This window comes from Salvelinus alpinus, chromosome 10, assembly GCF_045679555.1.
Source record: "Salvelinus alpinus chromosome 10, SLU_Salpinus.1, whole genome shotgun sequence".
NCBI classification, from domain to species: Eukaryota; Metazoa; Chordata; class Actinopteri; order Salmoniformes; family Salmonidae; genus Salvelinus; species Salvelinus alpinus.
Window position 1 is genome coordinate 77,084,807 of NC_092095.1, and position 16,700 is coordinate 77,101,506.

Consider the following 16,700-nt stretch of genomic DNA (forward strand, 5'->3'; position numbering starts at 1 on the left):
GTTCCTCGTCTCTCTGACAGCTCAGTCTGTTACTACAGTCCATGTGTTCCTCTTGTCTCTCTGACAGCTCAGTCTGTTACTACAGTCCATGTGTTCCTCTCTGACAGATCAGTCTGTTACTACAGTCCATGTGTTCCTCTCAGACAGCTCAGTCTGTTACTACAGTCCATGTGTTCCTCTCTGACAGCTCAGTCTGTTACTACAGTCCATGTGTTCCTCTCTGACAGATCAGTCTGTTACTACAGTCCATGTGTTCCTCTCAGACAGCTCAGTCTGTTACTACAGTCCATGTGTTCCTCTCAGACAGATCAGTCTGTTACTACAGTCCATGTGTTCCTCTCTGACAGCTCAGTCTGTTACTACAGTCCATGTGTTCCTCGTCTCTCTGACAGCTCAGTCTGTTACTACAGTCCATGTGTTCCTCTCAGACAGATCAGTCTGTTACTACAGTCCATGTGTTCCTCTCTGACAGATCAGTCTGTTACTACAGTCCATGTGTTCCTCTCAGACAGCTCAGTCTGTTACTACAGTCCATGTGTTCCTCTCTGACAGATCAGTCTGTTACTACAGTCCATGTGTTCCTCTCTGACAGCTCAGTCTGTTACTACAGTCCATGTGTTCCTCTCAGACAGCTCAGTCTGTTACTACAGTCCATGTGTTCCTCTCTGACAGCTCAGTCTGTTACTACAGTCCATGTGTTCCTCTCTGACAGCTCAGTCTGTTACTACAGTCCATGTGTTCCTCTCAGACAGATCAGTCTGTTACTACAGTCCATGTGTTCCTCTCTGACAGCTCAGTCTGTTACTACAGTCCATGTGTTCCTCTCAGACAGCTCAGTCTGTTACTACAGTCCATGTGTTCCTCTCTGACAGATCAGTCTGTTACTACAGTCCATGTGTTCCTCTCTGACAGCTCAGTCTGTTACTACAGTCCATGTGTTCCTCTCAGACAGATCAGTCTGTTACTACAGTCCATGTGTTCCTCTCTGACAGCTCAGTCTGTTACTACAGTCCATGTGTTCCTCTCTGACAGCTCAGTCTGTTACTACAGTCCATGTGTTCCTCTCTGACAGATCAGTCTGTTACTACAGTCCATGTGTTCCTCTGACAGATCAGTCTGTTACTACAGTCCATGTGTTCCTCTCTGACAGATCAGTCTGTTACTACAGTCCATGTGTTCCTCTCTGACAGCTCAGTCTGTTACTACAGTCCATGTGTTCCTCTCTGACAGCTCAGTCTGTTACTACAGTCCATGTGTTCCTCTCTGACAGCTCAGTCTGTTACTACAGTCCATGTGTTCCTCTCAGACAGATCAGTCTGTTACTACAGTCCATGTGTTCCTCTCTGACAGCTCAGTCTGTTACTACAGTCCATGTGTTCCTCTCTGACAGATCAGTCTGTTACTACAGTCCATGTGTTCCTCGTCTCTCTGACAGCTCAGTCTGTTACTACAGTCCATGTGTTCCTCTCTGACAGCTCAGTCTGTTACTACAGTCCATGTGTTCCTCGTCTCTCTGACAGCTCAGTCTGTTACTACAGTCCATGTGTTCCTCTCTGACAGCTCAGTCTGTTACTACAGTCCATGTGTTCCTCGTCTCTCTGACAGCTCAGTCTGTTACTACAGTCCATGTGTTCCTCGTCTCTCTGACAGCTCAGTCTGTTACTACAGTCCATGTGTTCCTCTCAAGCTCATTTGTAGCGTTCAGCGAAGCGGCTCAGGAGGGTAAGACGACCCGTCCTCCTGTAATAGAGACCGCTGGAGGAGAGATGTCATTTTGCAGATTACAAAGGGAACGAGCGCCGCAGCTCTTCAGCCATGATTGGACACGGGGCTATTTATATTGGACCCACCGTGGACACGACTCCTCGTGCGTTTATACTGTATTCCCTTGTAAAGCACACCGTTGACCAGAGTCCATCAGAATAGGGTGCCATTTGGGATACAGACATTTGAAACAATCTGCCCACCTCCACTCTCATTTCAATGTGCCCCACCAGGGCCTCTGGACAGAGGAGGTTTGAGAGATCACCCACCAGGGCCTCTGGACAGAGGAGGTTAAGGTTTGAGAGGTCACCCACCAGGGTCACTGGACAGAGGAGGTTTGAGAGGTCACCCACCAGGGCCTCTGGACAGAGGAGGTTTGAGAGGTCACCCACCAGGGTCACTGGACAGAGGAGATTAAGGTTTGAGAGTTCACCCACCAGGTCACTGGTCAGAGGAGGATAAGGTTTGAGAGGTCACCCACCAGGGTCACTGGACAGAGGAGGTTAAGGTTTGAGAGGTCACCCTCCAGGGTCACTGGACAGAGGAGGTTAAGGTTTGAGAGGTCACCCACCAGGTCCACTGGTCAGAGGAGGTTAAGGTTTGAGAGGTCCAATGGACAGAGGAGGTTCGGGTTTGAGAGATCACCCACCAGGCCCACTGGACAGAGGAGATTAAGGTTTGAGAGGTCACCCACCAGGCCCACTGGACAGAGGAGATTAAGGTTTGAGAGGTCCACTGGACAGAGGAGATTCGGGTTTGAGAGGTCACCCACCAGGGCCTCTTTACAGAGGAGGTTAAGGTTTGAGAGGTCACCCACCAGGGTCACTGGTCAGAGGAGGTTAAGGTTTGAGAGGTCACCCACCAGGGCCTCTGGACAGAGGAGTTAAGGTTTGAGAGGACACCCACCAGGGTCACTAGTCAGAGGAGGTTAAGGTTTGAGAGGTCACCCACCAGGGTCACTAGTCAGAGGAGGTTAAGGTTTGAGAGGTCACCCACCAGGTCACTGGACAGAGGAGGTTAAGGTTTGAGAGGTCACCCACCAGGTCACTGGGCAGAGGTTAAGGTTTGAGAGGTCACCCACCAGGGTCACTAGTCAGAGGAGGTTAAGGTTTGAGAGATCACCCACCAGGGTCACTGGACAGAGGAGGTTAAGGTTTGAGAGGTCACCCACCAGGGTCACTGGACAGAGGAGGTTATGGTTTGAGAGGTCACCCACCAGGGTCACTGGACAGAGGAGGTTAAAGTTTGAGAGGTCACCCACCAGGGTCACTAGACAGAAGAGGTTAAGGTTTGAGAGGTCACCCACCAGGGTCACTGGACAGAGGAGGTTAAGGTTTGAGAGGTCACCCACCAGGGTCACTGGACAGAGGAGGTTAAGGTTTGAGAGGTCACCCACCAGGGCCTCTGGACAGAGGAGGTTAAGGTTTGAGAGGTCACCTGTTATTCTATATTCTCCAGCTCAATGCAGCTCCATCAGAGCATAGATGAATAATAGATAGGCAGTAATATGGAAACCTTTCTAGCAGGATGGATAGATAGACGGATGGATGCATAGATAGACGGACAGATAGACAGACGGACAGATAGACAGACAGACAGACAGATAGATGGACAGAGACGGACGGACGGACAGATAGATAGATGGACAGAGACAGACAGACGGACGGACAGATAGATGGACAGAGAGACAGACAGACGGACGGACATACAGACCGATAGATGGACAGACAGACCGATAGATGGACAGACAGACAGACAGACCGATAGATAGATAGATGGACAGACATACAGACCGATAGATGGACAGACAGACATACAGACCGATAGATGGACCGACAGACAGACAGACAGACCGATAGATAGATGGACAGACATACAGACCGATAGATAGATGGACAGACCGATAGATAGACAGACAGACGGTGCTGAAAGTGGAGTGTCGCGGTCAGAGCTGGCAGAAGATCCACTGTTACAGATGAGCTGTTTAAAAGGAAGAAGGCTTGGTTGGTTGGAGACTGTAGTGAGTTGGGAGGAATTGATTCCTCTTGTCATTGAACGCAGGGCCCTAGTGGCCTACTCTACTAACTCGTTAATAGAACTTGGGCAGGGAGCAGTCGTGTTGTGAAATACTATAGTGAACAGATTGAATTTGGTACTATGACTCATAGAATTAGGAATTTAGAATACTAGAATGGATATGAAAGGTACTATGATTCATAGAATTAGGAATTAGAATACTAGACTGGATATGAAAGGTACTATGACTCATAGAATTAGGAATTAGAATACTAGAATGGATATGAAAGGTACTATGACAGAATAAAAGGTCAGGGAGTTGGTCAACCATGATCAGACAGTATGAATAAGTCATCGCACACTGGCTGTTGTTTAATGTAGATGTTCGTAAGATGCACATCAGTGGCTTGTATGAGGCCTGGAAATGCTAAAGGTGTTTGTTTATTAACGGTCGATTACAGTTCATTTGGTATCTATTCAGACCCCTTCCCTTTTTCCACATTTTGTCACCACAGTTGACAGTGCATATCAGAGCAAAAACCAAGCCATTTAGGTCGAAGTAATTGTCCGTAGAGCTCCGAGACAGGATTGTGTCTGGATTTCTGTAGCATTGAAGGTCCCCAAGAACACAGTGGCCTCCATCATTCTTAAATGGAAGAAGTTTGGAAACACCAAGACTCTTCCTAGAGCTGGCCACCCGGCCAAACTGAGCATTCGGGGGAGAAGAGCCTTGGTCAGGGAGGTGACCAATAACCCAAATGGTCACTCTGACAGAGCTCCAGAGTTCCTCTGTGGAGATGGGAGAACATTCCAGAAGGACAATCATCTCTGCAGCACTCCACCAATCAGGCCTTTATGGTAGAATGGTCAGACGGAAGCCACTCCTCAGTAAACGGCACATGACAGCCTGCTTGGAGTTTCCCAAAAGGCACCTAAATGACTCTCACACAATGAGAAACAAGATTCTTTGATCTGATGAAACCAAGATGAAACTCTTTTGCCTGAATGCCAAGCGTCACATCTGGAGGAAACCTATCACCATCCCTACGGTGAAGCATGGTGGTGGCACTATCCTGCTGTGGGGGACTGGGAGACTAGTCATGATGGAGGAAACCTGGCACCATCCCTACAGTGAAGCATGGTGGTGGCACTATCCTGCTGTGGGGATGTTTTTTAGAGGCAGGGACTGGGAGACTAGTCAGGATCGAGGGAAAGATGAACGGAGAAAAGTACAGAGAGATCCTTGATGAAAACCTGCTCCACTGCACTGAGGAACTCAGACTAGGGCGATGGTTTACCTTCAAACAGGACAACAACCCTAAGCACACAGTCAAGACAACACAGGAGTGGCTTCGGGAGAAGTCTCTGAATGTCCTTGAGTGGCCCAGCCAGAGCCCGGACTAGAACCCAATCAAACATCTCTGGAGAGATGTGAAAATAGCTGTGCAGCGACACTCCCCATCCAACCTGACAGAGCTTGAGAGGATCTGCAGAGAAGAATACTCACAGCGTTCCAGAAGGACAACAATCTCTGCAGCATTCCACTAATCAGGCCTTTATGGTAGAATGGTAGACAGGAAATGCATCTCCTCTGCCTATACTGCCGTTCAATCCAATTAGACTGGTTTGGATTTCTCCCTGACCACAATGGCTGCAATTTTCATACCATTCTGGAACTGTGAGGGTTTATGACATAGTCCCTCTAGTAATTTTATAGGATCTCTATGGGGAGAATAACATCCGTGAGGAATCAACCTCGAACCCCAGATTTGAGGTTTTAGAACAGCTGATTCTAGAGACCAATGTACCATTTTCTTTAGGTGTTTATGTGACACAGTTTGGAAATGAAACACAAGTGGGATGTTTGACTAACAAATCCTCTTGTCCAGCTAACAGGTAAATACATGAAGGTTTTCTGTAAACAAGTGGTTTATCAGAGTCTTTTTCACAGATCCTCAGTCTTTCCTGAGAAAGATTTTGTTCTCTCACTTTCACGGTAGCCAGTAAATAAACTGATAAACACTGTCACAGTAGAAGGTAAATAAACTGATAAACACTGTCACAGTAGAAGGTAAATAAAGTGATAAACACTGTCACAGTAGAAGGTAAATAAACTGATAAACACTGTCACGGTAGAAGGTAAATAAACTGATAAACACTGTCACAGTAGAAGGTAAATAAACAAATAAACACTGTCACAGTAGAAGGTAAATAAACTGATAAACACTGTCACAGTAGAAGGTAAATAAACTGATAAACACTGTCACAGTAGAAGGTAAATAAAGTGATAAACACTGTCACAGTAGAAGGTAAATAAACTGATAAACACTGTCACAGTAGAAGGTAAATAAACTGATAAACACTGTCACAGTAGAAGGTAAATAAACTGATAAACACTGTCACAGTAGAAGGTAAATAAAGTGATAAACACTGTCACAGTAGAAGGTAAATAAACTGATAAACACTGTCACAGTAGAAGGTAAATAAACTGATAAACACTGTCACGGTAGAAGGTAAATAAACTGATAAACACTGTCACGGTAGAAGGTAAATAAACTGATAAACACTGTCACGGTAGAAGGTAAATAAACTGATAAACACTGTCACGGTAGAAGGTAAATAAACTGATAAACACTGTCACGGTAGAAGGTAAATAAACTGATAAACACTGTCACGGTAGAAGGTAAATAAACTGATAACTGATTTCAGCTGTTCTGCCTGCGGTTATGGAACCGCCACCTGTCCCAGACCTGTTGTTTTTCAACTCTTGATGATCGGCTATGAAAAGCCAACTGAAAATTATTCATGATTATTATTTGACCATGCTTGTCACTTATGAACAGTTTTGAACATCTTGGCATAGTTCTGTTATAATCTCCACCCGGCACAGCCAGAAGAGGACTGGCCACCCCTCATAGCCTGGTTCCTCTCTAGGTTTCTTCCTAGGTTTTGGCCTTTCTAGGGAGTTTTTCCTAGCCACCGTGCTTCTACACCTGCATTACTAGCTGTTTGGGGTTTTAGGCTGGGTGTCTGTACAGCACTTCGAGATATTAGCTGATGTACGAAGGGCTATATAAAATAAAATTGATTGATTGATTGATTGATAAACACTGTCACAGTAGAAGGTAAATAAACTGATAAACACTGTCACGGTAGAAGGTAAATAAACTGATAAACACTGTCACAGTAGAAGGTAAATAAACTGATAAACACTGTCACGGTAGAAGGTAAATAAACTGATAAACACTGTCACAGTAGAAGGTAAATAAACTGATAAACACTGTCACAGTAGAAGGTAAATAAACTGATAAACACTGTCACGGTAGAAGGTAAATAAACTGATAAACACTGTCACGGTAGAAGGTAAATAAACTGATAAACACTGTCACAGTAGAAGGTAAATAAACTGATAAACACTGTCACGGTAGAAGGTAAATAAACTGATAAACACTGTCACAGTAGAAGGTAAATAAACTGCTAAACACTGTCACCGTAGAAGGTAAATAAACAAATAAACACTGTCACAGTAGAAGGTAAATAAACTGATAAACACTGTCACAGTAGAAGGTAAATAAACTGATAAACACTGTCACAGTAGAAGGTAAATAAACTGATAAACACTGTCACAGTAGAAGGTAAATAAACTGATAAACACTGTCACGGTAGAAGGTAAATAAACTGATAAACACTGTCACGGTAGAAGGTAAATAAACTGATAAACACTGTCACAGTAGAAGGTAAATAAACTGATAAACACTGTCACGGTAGAAGGTAAATAAACTGATAAACACTGTCACAGTAGAAGGTAAATAAACTGATAAACACTGTCACAGTAGAAGGTAAATAAACTGATAAACACTGTCACAGTAGAAGGTAAATAAACAAATAAACACTGTCACAGTAGAAGGTAAATAAACTGATAAACACTGTCACAGTAGAAGGTAAATAAACTGATAAACACTGTCACGGTAGAAGGTAAATAAACTGATAAACACTGTCACGGTAGAAGGTAAATAAACTGATAAACACTGTCACAGTAGAAGGTAAATAAACTGATAAACACTGTCACAGTAGAAGGTAAATAAACTGATAAACACTGTCACAGTAGAAGGTAAATAAACAAATAAACACTGTCACAGTAGAAGGTAAATAAACTGATAAACACTGTCACAGTAGAAGGTAAATAAACTGATAAACACTGTCACAGTAGAAGGTAAATAAACTGATAAACACTGTCACAGTAGAAGGTAAATAAACTGATAAACACTGTCACAGTAGAAGGTAAATAAACTGATAAACACTGTCACGGTAGAAGGTAAATAAACTGATAAACACTGTCACAGTAGAAGGTAAATAAACTGATAAACACTGTCACGGTAGAAGGTAAATAAACTGATAAATGTATTTTTGGGGTTGTTGATGCCTGTGTGATCATGATTACCACAGTTGAGTCATTTCTTGTTTTGACAAGCTGTTAGACCCCTGATGACTTGGACGCTTTCTGTGTCATTGATCGAGATGATTTTCTCTCACATTGAGTAAACGAACCCCAGTTTATGTCGTTCATGGTGATGTCTGACACGCGGGTGGAAAGAGATCACCGATGTTAGAGCTCTGTGTTGATACGAGTAACGTCTACAAACCAAACTGAACTAATGAGGAAGTAGCTGTCTATAATCTTCACTCAAAGGAAGAAAAAAATAATATTATAAAACTGTTTTAACAAATGTTATTTTACTAAATGAAACTGTAGAACATCTGGGGTGTTGATAGAACCATCTAGTGGTTTTCAGTCTGAATAGTAAGAATACTCGTTTCTGTTTTCTGGGAAATGTTGCTGATATCTCCTCTGGGGTGTTATCAATGTGAATCCCAAATGGCACCCTACACAGTGCACTACCACAGTCCATACCATAGGGCCCTGGTCTAAAGTAGTGCACTATATAGGGAATAGGGTTCTATAGGGCCCTGGTCAAAAGTAGTGCACTATATAGGGAATAGGGTTCTATAGGGCTCTGGTCTAAAGTAGTGCACTATATAGGGAATAGGGTTCCATAGGGCCCTGGTCTAAAGTAGTGCACTATATAGGGAATAGGGTTCTATAGGGCCCTGGTCAAAAGTAGTGCACTACATAGGGAATAGGGTTCCATTTGATGTTTCATTTAATCTGGATGAGAAGCAGGAACCAGTATGCCCCCCCCCCCCCCCCCACACACACTCTCTCTCTCTCGCTTTGGGACCATCACACACACACACACTCTCTCTCTCTCGCTTTGGGACCATCACACACACAGTCTGGGACCATCACACACACAAACGCACACAATCCGTCCGATCACACAGAAGAAATCTGAAAGAGAAGCATTGGAGAACCTCTGAGGTCCTTGCCTCTAGTCTGTCTCTGCTCTCGTCTCCCAGCTGGCGACTTCCCAGTCAAGCTTCTGTCTTTGTCTGGCTGCGTCCCAAGTGGCACCCTATTCCCTATAGAGTGCACTAATTTCGACCGGAGCCCTATGGACCCTGGTCAACAGTAGTGCACTACATACTGTAGGTAATGGGGTGCTATTTCAGCCTCGCTCTCGGAAGCTCTGACACTCTTACTCTGCACTGCTGGGTATTCACTGGTCCCTCTGACACACACACACACACACACACACACACACACACACACACACACACACACACACACACACACACACACACACACACACACACACACACACACACACACACACACACACACAGTGAGTGAACAGAGGAGGGGAGCATCTAAAGAGAGGCCCTTTAGTGTTTCAGCCCTGGGGGTTCCCAGCTAGTCGAGCGACTCCCACAGTCCCTCTCGGAACCCGATAAGCTTTAGTAACAGACGGAGGAATGCTTTCCTGGCTTTGAGAGAAAGAGGGAAACCCCCTCACCCCCTTGCAACATCCTCCCTCTCTCTCGCCTCTCGCTTTTCACCTGCTTCCTCCCTCCATCCATCGCTCCATCCCTATCCACATCTATTGGACATTATTTCAGCAGCCTGACCTCTCCTTCTCTCCTCCTCTCATCCCCCTCCCCCTCTCCTCCTCTCCTCCTCTCATCCCCCTCTCCTTCTCTCCTCCTCTCATCCCCCTCTCCTCCTCTCCTTCTCTCCTCCTCTCATCCCCCTCTCCCTCCTATTCACAGCAGCTCTACAGTAGCACCTGACCTCTTCTTCTCTCCTCCTCTCCTCCTCTCATCCCCCTCTCCCTCCTCTCATCCCCCTCTCCCTCCTATTCACAGCAGCTCTACAGTAGCAGCACAGTGGAGACCGTGATATCTGACCCTCTAGTGTGGACTAAAGGTGTCCTTTCACTCCCTCTAAACCTTCTCCTCTCCCACCTAGTCCTCTCCCTCCCCCCCCCCCGCTGTCCTCTCTCCCACCTTGTCCTCTCCCTCCCCCTCCCCAGTCCCCTCTCCCTCTCTCCCCTCCCCTGTCCCCTCTGTCACCTCATCCTCTCCCACCTCACCGCCTCACTCCCTCGTTTCCCCCCCTCTCCCTCCCTTTCTCCCCTCCCCCTCCCTTGTGTTTTAAGAGAGCGAGGTCAACTCAACATTGAGCTAACTACTCAGACAGTACATGGAATGACAATTAGGAGGGAAAGAAGAGGGAGGGAAGGTTAGATAGCTACCGACAGGTGTTTAATATGACCCAGTGGGAATCAGGCTATAGCCTGAGTCTGTAGAATGAGACCTTTACAAGTGAAAGCCTTGTCAGTTATAGCAGCAGCTGAGTATATGACCCCCTCACAGAGCCACAGTATATAATGGGGTTACTTTGTGAAGTGTAATGCTTTGTGTTCAGGACAAAAAGTTCATTTCTTTGGCATTTTTTGTTGCAGTTTTACTTTCGTGCCTTATTGCAAACAGGATGCATGATATTTGAATATTTTTATTCTGTACAGTCTTACTTCTTTTCACATTTAGGTTAGTATCGTGGAGTAACTACAGTGTTGTTGATCTCCTATCACTGCCATTGAACTGCAATGGTTTTAAAGTCACCATTGGCCTCATGGTGAAATCCCTGAGCGGTTTCCTTCCTCTCCGGCAACTGAGTTAGGAAGAACGCCTGTATCTCTATAGTGACTGGATGTATTGATACACCATCCCATGTGTAATTAATAACTTCACCGTGCTCTAAGGGATGATCAATGTCTGCTTTCTATCTATCAATACTGGGCCCTTTGTGAATCATTGGAAAACCTCCCTGGTCTTTGTGGTTGAGTCTGTCTTTGAGATTCACTGCTCGACTAAGGGACTTTACAGATAATTCTACAGTAAAATCAGCAAAAACACCACAGTGAATATTATAGTATTTATACCACATGATACTTAGGCAATAACGCACGAGGAGGTGTGGTATACGGCCAATATACCACGGCTAAGGGCTGTTCTTAAGCACGATACAACATGGAGTGCCTGGATAAAGCCCTTAACCGTGACTTTATTGGCCACATACCACAAAACCTCAGAGGTGCCTTAATGCTGTTATAAACTAGTTACCAATGTAATTAGAGCAGCAAAGCCAATCAGCATTCAGGGCTGGAACCACCCAGTTTATAATATATTTAATATGGGTTTGTGTGGCCTGAGTGCCAGGGAAGGCTTACCGTTGCTAGCTGTGGGGGAGGTGTGTGTGTGTGTGTGTTTGTACTCTGATATCAAATCAAATCAAATTTTATTTGTCACATACACGTGGTTAGCAGATGTTAATGCGAGTGTAGTGAAATGCTTGTGCTTCTAGTTCCGACAATGCAGTCTGCTGATAAACATGCGAAAGCCTGATATCAGCAACCCTTTAGGCCTTTTCTATCACGTTCAAATAGAAACCTCTATTTTCAAACTGTTATGATTTCAGAAGAGGAGTCTTTTTCCTGAAGGACGCAAGAGAGAAGGAATGAGGAAATGGCAGCTTTGGCTGTTCTTAAAAAAAAAGATTAAGACTTTACATGGAATTATCAGGACAGGAAGTTTATATTTGTATTTATTATGGATCCCCAGTAGTTCCAACAGACATCAACAACAGACATCAACAAAACAACAGACAGTAACAATAGACAGTAACAAAACAGCAGACAGGGACAAAACAACAGACGGTAACAATAGACAGTAACAAAACAACAGACAGCTGATTCCATTTGGAACACATCCATGGTAACCAGGGAAATAACTGATTCCATTTGGAACACATCCATTGTAACCAGGGAAATAACTGATTCCATATGGAACACATCCATTGTAACCAGGGAAATAACTGATTCCATATGGAACACATCCATTGTAACCAGGGAAATAACTGATTCCATATGGAACACATCCATTGTAACCAGGGAAATAACTGATTCCATTTGGAACACATCCATTGTAACCAGGGAAACAACTGATTCCATTTGGAACACATCCATTGTAACCAGGGAAATAACTGATTCCATTTGGAACACATCCATGGTAACCAGGGAAATAACTGATTCCATTTGGAACACATCCATGGTAACCAGGGAAATAACTGATTCCATTTGGAACACATCCATGGTAACCAGGGAATTAACTGATTCCATTTGGAACACATCCATTGTGACCAGGGAAATAACTGATTCCATATGGAACACATCCATTGTGACCAGGGAAATAACTGATTCCATATGGAACACATCCATTGTAACCAGGGAAATAACTGATTCCATATGGAACACATCCATTGTAACCAGGGAAACAACTGATTCCATATGGAACACATCCATTGTAACCAGGGAAATAACTGATTCCATTTGGAACACATCCATTGTAACCAGGGAAATAACTGATTCCATATGGAACACATCCATTGTAACCAGGGAAATAACTGATTCCATTTGGAACACATCCATTGTAACCAGGGAAATAACTGATTCCATATGGAACACATCCATTGTAACCAGGGAAATAACTGATTCCATTTGGAACACATCCATTGTAACCAGGGAAACAACTGATTCCATATGGAACACCACCATTGTAACCAGGGAAATAACTGATTCCATTTGGAACACATCCATAGTAACCAGGGAAATAACTGATTCCATTTGGAACACATCCATTGTAACCAGGGAAACAACTGATTCCATTTGGAACACATCCATTGTAACCAGGGAAATAACTGATTCCATTTGGAACACATCCATTGTAACCAGGGAAACAACTGATTCCATTTGGAACACTACCATTGTAACCAGGGAAATAACTGATTCCATTTGGAACACATCCATTGTAACCAGGGAAATAACTGATTCCATTTGGAACACATCCATTGTAACCAGGGAAACAACTGATTCCATATGGAACACTACCATTGTAACCAGGGAAACAACTGATTCCATTTGGAACACTACCATTGTAACCAGGGAAACAACTGATTCCATTTGGAACACTACCATTGTAACCAGGGAAATAACTGATTCCATATGGAACACTACCATTGTAACCAGGGAAACAACTGATTCCATTTGGAACACTACCATTGTAACCAGGGAAATAACTGATTCCATTTGGAACACATCCATTGTAACCAGGGAAATAACTGATTCCATTTGGAACACATCCATTGTAACCAGGGAAATAACTGATTCCATATGGAACACTACCATTGTAACCAGGGAAATAACTGATTCCATTTGGAACACATCCATTGTAACCAGGGAAATAACTGATTCCATTTGGAACACATCCATTGTAACCAGGGAAACAACTGATTCCATTTGGAACACATCCATTGTGACCAGGGAAATGACTGATTCCATTTGGAACACATCCATTGTGACCAGGGAAATAACTGATTCCATTTGGAACACATCCATTGTGACCAGGGAAATAACTGATTCCATTTGGAACACATCCATTGTGACCAGGGAAATAACTGATTCCATTTGGAACACATCCATTGTGACCAGGGAAATAACTGATTCCATATGGAACACCACCATTGTGACCAGGGAAACAACTGATTCCATTTGGAACACATCCATTGTGACCAGGGAAACAACTGATTCCATTTGGAACACATCCATTGTGACCAGGGAAATAACTGATTCCATTTGGAACACATCCATTGTGACCAGGGGAAATAACTGATTTGCTCTGAAATATGTGCTTTGTTTACATCCGTAAAAGGTTACAATACACACTACACTGCAAAAGGGGTGTTTGTTCTGCAACCTCCTTCTGGAGCCTTCCCAAATGTAACCCTATTCCCTAAATAGTGCACTACTTTTGTAAGTCGCTCTGGATAAGAGCGTCTGCTAAATGACTTAAATGTAAAATGTAAAATGTAATGTACCCTCCCATAGGGCTCTGGTCACAAGTAGTGTACTATGTAGGGAATAGGGTGCCATTTTGGCTCTGTGTTCCTAACATGATGAAAATGTCTGCACTCCCTACTGTACGTGACTCTGGATAAGAGAGTCTGCTAAATGACTCACTACTGTTAGTCTCTAGATAAGAGAGTCTGCTAAATGATTCACTACTGTAAGTCCCTCTGGATAAGAGAGTCTGTTAAATGACTCACTACTGTAAGTCCCTCTGGATAAGAGAATCTGCTAAATGACTCACTACTGTTAGTCTCTCTAGATCAGAGAGTCTGTTAAATGACTCACTACTGTAAGTCCCTCTGGATAAGAGAATCTGCTAAATGACTCACTACTGTAAGTCTCTCTGGATAAGAGAGTCTGTTAAATGACTCACTACTGTTAGTACCTCTGGATAGGAGAGTCTGTTAAATGACTCACTACTGTTAGTACCTCTGGATAGGAGAGTCTGTTAAATGACTCACTACTGTAAGTCCCTCTGGATAAGAGAATCTGCTAAATGACTCACTACTGTAAGTCTCTCTGGATAAGAGAGTCTGCTAAATGACTCACTACTGTAAGTCTCTCTGGATAAGAGAGTCTGTTAAATGACTCACTACTGTTAGTACCTCTGGATAAGAGAGTCTGTTAAATGACTCACTACTGTTAGTACCTCTGGATCAGAGAGTCTGTTAAATGACTCACTACTGTTAGTACCTCTGGATAAGAGAGTCTGTTAAATGACTCACTACTGTTAGTACCTCTGGATCAGAGAGTCTGTTAAATGACTCACTACTGTAAGTCTCTCTGGATCAGAGAGTCTGTTAAATGACTCACTACTGTAAGTCCCTCTGGATCAGAGAGTCTGTTAAATGACTCACTACTGTACGTCTCTCTGGATCAGAGAGTCTGTTAAATGACTCCCTACTGTAAGTCTCTCTGGATCAGAGAGTCTGTTGTGATTCATAGGAGTTAATTGAACTAACTCTGGCTCAAGTATCAGTTGCATTCCTGTCTGCGCCAATTAAAACCTTATTCACGCTTGTCGCTATGCGATTACTGTGAAATGTGAAGCCACAGTTTCCCGTTAAACTGATCAGGTCAACCACAAGATCATTACCAATCTGCGTTATATGATTACTGGGAAATGTGACGCCACAGAGTTCTCACTGATGTTGACCAGAACAACCACAGAGTTCTCACTGATATTGACCAGAACAGCCACAGAGTTCTCACTGATATTGACCAGAACAGCCACAGAGTTCTCAGTGATGTTGACCAGAACAACCACAGAGTTCTCACTGATATTGACCAGAACAGCCACAGAGTTCTCACTGATATTGACCAGAACAGCCACAGAGTTCTCACTGATGTTGACCAGAACAACCACAGAGTTCTCACTGATGTTGACCAGAACAACCACAGAGTTCTCACTGATGTTGACCAGAACAACCACAGAGTTCTCACTGATGTTGACCAGAACAACCACAGAGTTCTCACTGATGTTGACCAGAACAACCACAGAGTTCTCACTGATGTTGACCAGAACAGCCACAGAGGAACGTGAAAAGTCAACTTTGGGGCCAAATAGATTAATAACATTTCTGTCCACGATATCTGGATGTTGGCCGATACAATTCCTTGGTTGTGGTTGAATAGTCTCGGCTTTGACCTGGATACACGAGTATCCTAAAGGCAAGGATTACAATGGCTGTCGTGATTTTAACAGTCAGAATCTCTTCAAGACGTGGAGGAGGAGGAGGAGAGGAGGAGGAGAGGAGAGGAGGAGGAGAGGAGTGGAGGAGGAGAGGAGAGGAGTGGAGGAGAGGAGGAGGAGTGGAGGAGGAGAGGAGGAGGAGGAGGAGGAGGAGAGGAGGAGTAGGAGGAGAGGAGGATGAGTGGAGAGGAGGAGGAGGAGGAGGAGAGGAGGATGAGTGGAGGAGAGAGGAGGAGAGGAGGAGTAGGAGGAGAGGAGGATGAGTGGAGAGGAGGAGGAGGAGGAGGAGAGGAGGATGAGGAGAGGAGGAGAGGAGGATAGGAGTGGAGTAGAGAAGGAGATGAGGAGGAGAGGAGTGGAGAAGAGGAGGAGCGGAGAGGAGTGATTCATGGTGAATTCAATCACTGGTTTTATGGAGCCTCCTGTTTAAGAGATTAGAGAGGTCAGGATGTTTTCAGCAATGAACAAATAAATGAGAAATAATGACACAATCCATCTCAATTGGATTAGTATTTACTTAAAACGTTGGAGGTTTGTTGAGGTGAATGGTACTGTAATGTATAACACAGAGGTGTGTTGAGGTGAATGGTACTGTAATGTATAACACAGAGGTGTGTTGAGGTGAATGGTACTGTAATGTATAACACAGAGGTGTGTTGAGGTGAATGGTACTGTAATGTATAACACAGAGGTGTGTTGAGGTGAATGGTACTGTAATGTATAACACAGAGGTGTGTTGAGGTGAATGGTACTATAATGTATAACACAGAGGTGTGTTGAGGTGAATGGTACTATAATGTATAACACAGAGGTGTGTTGAGGTGAATGGTACTATAATGTATAACACAGAGTGTGTTGAGGTG